Source organism: Dipteris shenzhenensis, chromosome 2, assembly GCF_047967505.1.
Source record: "Dipteris shenzhenensis isolate YYH24624 ecotype China chromosome 2, Dip_SZ_1.0, whole genome shotgun sequence".
Taxonomy (NCBI): Eukaryota; Viridiplantae; Streptophyta; class Polypodiopsida; order Gleicheniales; family Dipteridaceae; genus Dipteris; species Dipteris shenzhenensis.
The window spans coordinates 48379327-48385326 of record NC_141597.1 but is presented as its reverse complement, the minus strand read 5'-3'; the positions used below and the strand labels follow the sequence as shown (position 1 = coordinate 48385326).

At 40.8% G+C, this 6000-nt stretch overlaps 1 pseudogene; it reads left to right on the top strand.

The window, feature by feature from the left end:
• Window positions 1-333: 333 nt before the first annotated feature.
• The window catches only part of LOC147904891 (uncharacterized), a 40757-nt pseudogene continuing 35090 nt past the window's right edge, over window positions 334-6000 (top strand).

The window sequence follows — 6000 nt, the reverse complement described above, 5'->3', positions numbered from 1 at the left end:
TCTTATTCTCCATGTGTCTGGACTTGGTGGTAGGGGAATTGGTGGATGTACTTCTGTTCCTTTTGAGATTGCGCAGAAAGTTATCAGAGATCATCCAAAACTTTGTGGTGGACCTAGTACCATGCCTGCTGCCTTGCAAGATGAGGATTTGTTGGGGCCTGAGTCTCACACTATCAACCTTGATGATGCTATGGATAGTGACTCTAGTGCTATTGGTTCCTCTCGAAGAGGGCCAGGAAAGAGGGCATTGCTTTTGCTACATCCTCACCACCATCCACCACTATGGCTACTTCGAAAAAGCACCAGGGGACTTTATTAGCTGCATTGTCCACACAGTCTTGGCAAAAAGAGCGGCAGCGTTTGGCAGATATTGAAATTGGGAGGACTGTGATTGAATGCAATTTTGCTTTCAATGTCCTACAAACACCACAGTGGAAGAGGATGATCAAGGCAGTGGCAGCTGTGGGAGCTACAGATACATGGACAGGTGTGACATATGGTGCGATGAGGACATCTGTGTTGGAGGAGGAGATAGGCAGAATTAACAAAGCTCTTGATCCTATCAAGGAGGGATGGAAGAAATTTGGTTGCAGCATTCTGTCTGATGGTTGGAGTGATGTTAGGAGGAGGGGCATCATTAATATATTGGTATCCTCATGCCTTGGTACCTATTTTTTGAAAGCTGTTGATACAGGTCGAGGAGGTGCTAGCACTACAGGTGAAGTCATTTTTCAGCATATCCGAGCAGCTATCATCGAGATAGGGCCTGAGAATGTGGTCCAAGTTGTTACAGACAATGCAAGTAATTGTGTGAGGATGGGAGAGCTTGTGGAGGCAGAGTTTCCTTCCATTGTATGGACTCCTTGTGCTTCACATTGCCTAGACCTTCTCATGGAGGACATCGGTCAGCTCCCTTGGATTGCTAGTGTGATGCAGACTGCTAGTACCATTGCAGCCTTCTTTAAGAAGAAGCCCAAGGCCTTGGCCATATTCAAGGAGCATAGCAACTTGGAAATTGCCCGGCCATCGAAGACACGCTTTGCATACATGCACATTGTTTTGGAGCGCCTTCTTGCAGTGCATGCAGCTCTTCGACAGACAGTGGTGTCTCGGATGTGGTTAGAGTGGCCTGACTCTACCAGGGCAGAGAGCATGACAGTACAGAGGATGTGCTTGGATCACTCACTTTGGACTGACATGGAGTCCATAGTGAAAGCTCTCCATCCTTTATTCGCTGTCTTGGTGACTGATATGGAGGGAAGTACTCTTGGCTTGGTCCATCATTTCATGGAGCAGTTGCGTGTTTCGCTAAGTACATGTAACTCCCTCGCACCTGAGAGGTAAGGTTGGTCTATGTCCATTATATTAATAAGTAATGAATCATCACTTATCATAAATCCATTATCAGTGTTTATTATAATTTACAAATTATGTTGATATGTAGATTGGAAGAAATAAGGTCTCTAGTGGATACGAGATGGCAGTTCATGTGTAGGCCCATCCATGGGCTTGCAACACTTTTACATCCACTGTTTAAGTGAGTTGATTTATTCAATAAGCCAGAGTTATTGGCGGATAGAGATGCCTACATAGGGAGGGTTTTTTCAGAGGATGAGCAATTGGAGCTGGACTTGGAGCTTTCTCAGTATCAGAATAGTGTGGGTGTTTCCTTCTCTAGACCCACGTCTAGAAGGAAAGAGATTTGTGTGAAGCCAATTGAGTGGTGGGAGGCATATGGCTACTCCACTCCTCGAGTGCGGAAGTTGGCTCTCCGGATTTTATCTCAGGTGGTGAGACTCGAGAGCTGAGACATATATCTTTGAAGTTTGGCATTTGCTATTCCTGGTTAGGTAAACTGTAAATGTAGATGATGATTGATCTTGATTCTCACTCCTTTAATCTCGATTTGTAAATGCCAATCGGGATTTGGAACCAAATGGCAAAAGGAATGTGTAGCAGGAGCATGCGAGAGGAACTGGAGCTCCTACTCTTTGATCCATACGAAAATAAGGAACAAGTTAAGCACAAGGCAACTCGAGCGCTTAGTATACTGCCGTGCAAACTTGAGGCTTATAAGAAAGCTTAAAAACTTGGCAGGTCCAATGCAGGTAACATTGGTAGCTTGAGTCTATTGTAACATGTTCACAGTTCTATCATCTATGATTTCGATTCCTAATATATCTAGGAAATTGAAATCATAACAATGAACATTGAACATAATAACATATGCTTCTAAATGTTGTTGCAGGTGGATCCTACAAGCATTGACATAACCAAGTTGCCTACTTATGCTAGAGTTGAAGCTGATGAGGAGGAGATATATGCACAGCTACATAGAGAGCTAGAGACCATAGATAGACGAGTCACTCGTTCACGTCGTAGATCAACATCATCAGCGATTGCTATTCCAGCACAGAGGGACACATCAGAGGGTAGGGGGCAGAGGCAGAGGCAGAGTCAGAGGCAGGAGTGGTGGAAGAGGAGCACGAGGTCGTGGTTGTGCCATTCGACGTGGCCATGGGAGAGCTGTGGCTATGGCCAGTACCTCGTCAGATACACCTATGCGGTTTGCCTTGGACGAGGAGGAGGGGAAGGATGAGGAGGAGGAGGAGGAGGAGGATGAGGTGCCTGAGGAGCCACAGTATGATAGTGAGGGTAACCACTATCACTGATGGTGACTTTGGATCCAGCAGTGGCAGCGACCTAGCAGATTCAGACTAGGATGAGTCTTGAGAGACTTGACTCTTGAGATTCAAAAGTTTTCCATTCAGTTATATGTATGAGGATTCAGATTTCATTCAAATTTCATGTCACATGTGACTACTAGATTGTTGGCATTGGCCGAGTTATTTATGACATATGTTTAAACTTTATTGATCTATGATGATTGACTATCAGTCTATCATCTATGTAGCCCTCGGGCCTCTAGGCTCTTTTTAAGTTGTAATTTGGAATTTTGAATGTCATTGTTGGTTTGCACTTTAAACCTTAAAGTTGTGAGTCATGACTTGCAAGCCCATGAGTCTTGAGTCTTAACTTTTAACTTTTAAGTCTCGAGTCTTGGCATTTAACTTTTAAGTCTTAATTGACAAGTGAGCATTGAGAAGTCTTCACTCTTAACTACATTGTACTTCTAAAATGTTAAAACTTAAAACTAGCAGCTAGTCATGCAGCATGCTACCAAGTTGTACTTATACATACTTATATTTTTAAATTTAATATTTATTTAATATTATTATAACTGGAAAACGTGTCTTACGTGTCTTATCTTTAAGACACTTTAGACACTCGTGTCTAAAGCGTGTCTAACGTGTCGTGTCTTAACGTGTCTTACAACTATGATCAGAAATACATGAATTATGTAGACTGGGGTTGAAATGACATGACAAGATATGCATGCATGTATGTGATTGTTACATAAATTGAGCATAAATCAAAGCTCTAGACTACCTTGTTGCTGCTCATCAATTTATCTTTGGCGCATACAAGTGCCCGAATTCTGAGTTATATGAGAACTCTTGTATATTGTTCTAAATTCTAATCAAATGTCAACATGGAATGAAGGCGTTTACTGGATAAAAGTAATCTTTCACAAATGCGGATGACAAGGCTGGCAAAAGTCCAAAACAAATATACAAGTAGAGATGTGAAAAGTACATCCCAAAAGAGAGGCACGATAATTATCTATAGTGAAGTTTCATATTTTTGTGGTTTTCTTCTCAAGTGTCGTGAAAATTTTGGGAATATTTTTATTCGGTCTATGCTCTATATGAATATGGTGAGAATGTCTTCTTGCAATTGCTTTTTTTTTGGATGGAAGGTCATGAGTTGTCTACGTAACAAGAACAAACATTTGAGAAAACCTTTTCCTATTTGTTGCATATAAATTTCATTCATTGGGGTGCATGTTAGAACATTGTCAATGCTTAAAATTGTCAAATATCTGAACATCATCGATGCTTCAAATTGTCAATAACCAATGATATATGTTGTATAATGGTTGCACGAAGTGCTTGTAGTCTCCTTTAGGATGTAGTCTCGTGTCATAGTTATCGTCCTGCTATTAGATAATTTGTATTTTATTTTAAATTAGAAATCAAGTTTCAATTCACTCTAATGTTTAAAACTTTTATTGTTTTCATCATAGCCTTCTTATATTGCATCTACGGATTTGAGGAATGCTTCATTGTATATTTGGCATTTGTTTTGCTTTTGTAATGCATCTAGACAACACTTTAGAGTGATTGACACAAAGTCGGCTTTATAATATGTTTACCATGATCATTATAGGTTTCGATTATTGTGCTTTGTAGGAAGGGCTCAAAGTCATGCTTTGTAAGAGGGGCTTATATATTGTTGGCGCATGTAAGATGGTCGACTATCATCTATATGTGATTATCCATATGAGTATTTAATTATCCATATGAGTATTTAAGACTATCAAATGATGTCAACATGTGGTCAACGCTTGCCCATGGTGAACAAATCCTAATTCGTTGTATGGAGTAGAGAACTTACAAGTCTCTAAGGTAGACCAGATGGGCTTATTGAATTATCTATTGCCGGCGCATGTAAGATGGTTGACTATCATCTATATATGATTATCCATATGAGTATTTAAGATATCAAGTGATGTCAACATGTGGTCAACACTTACCCATGGTGTAATCCATTGTATGGAGTAGAGAGAACACAAGTTTAAGGTAGACCAACAAGGAGCTATATCATCTACTTGGAATGAAATGACATTTTCTTTTGGGGTGCAAAGTTGAAGTGTGCCTCTCTTTAAACCACTCATTTGTTATTGGATTTGATCGAGAAACTTGCAAGTTTCAAGTAAAAGCTATGAAGGACTAGCTTTTTGAGCATAAGGAGTAGTGAATGGTAGGAATCACTCATGATGCTTAGGATTCTTCCATTTTAGAAATACGATTATAGGTTGGTAGAAAGTGAAGTGTGAGACGCTTAGGGGAGAGGCACATCAATTGGCAAATATATGCCCTTCGTGGTGCACATGAAATGCACCACCCATACCCACTCAACCCTAGTTAGTAGTTCCAATGCTCTAGATGTTGTGTGAAGCAAGAACTCAACATCCTTCTCCCTTCTAAGATTTCACTTGCATACATGCGACACCTTGTGGACTCTAACTTGCATCACAAATAGTTATCTCACATACATACCAATGCATGGATGGCAATCAGTTTGTACACATGATTTTATCCACATTATGAACTACTATGTTTGCAATTGAACTTGAAACATGCTTTGAGATTGCACGTCTTGGGTTTGGTCTTGGGAATATTTTGCAACCACATCAAACTTTTACAAAATAGATTTCACATCATGAAATTCAAGCTTAAGACTTTACTTCCCTTAAGCCTACTCTTGAATCCTCCTTATCACATCATTGGACAATGCCCTTTTGGCTCTTGCTCTTGTGAGAACTGCCTTCTAGAAAGTGACCCCTCTTTGTTGATAGGCCAACTATGCTTTGTAGTCTTGGTTGACCTCTAAGGACACCCTATTTGCAAGGATGGTGTCACTCACGTTAGCCACGGTTTGCAATTCCAATCCAAAGTCTTTGATCATGCAGTTAACATTCCATTGAAGTGGAAGGCTCTCCAATGTAGCAAGAATAGGTGTGTGTGTGTGTGTGTGTGTATGTGTGTGTGCACGCACATGCTTGCGAGCTTTTCTTGCTAGGTAGTTGACCCCACAACTCTTTCACCAATTGCATCCCCATTCCCTTCATGAATGCTTGCTCTCATAAGCTATGATGTAGAGTGTAGAAGAGTGAAACTTACACCTCCACTACAAGAAAGAGAGCCCCAAATCCTCTTGTTGCCTCCACTATCATCCATGTTGCCTTCTCAATTGCCTCCCTCAGGAGTTTCATTCCCATTGAAAAACTTTTTCTTGGATGAATGAGGATGGTGTGGGGGTGGCCATCTAGGACTATACAATGGAGAGGCTATTTAAGATTGGGAGATACACGAT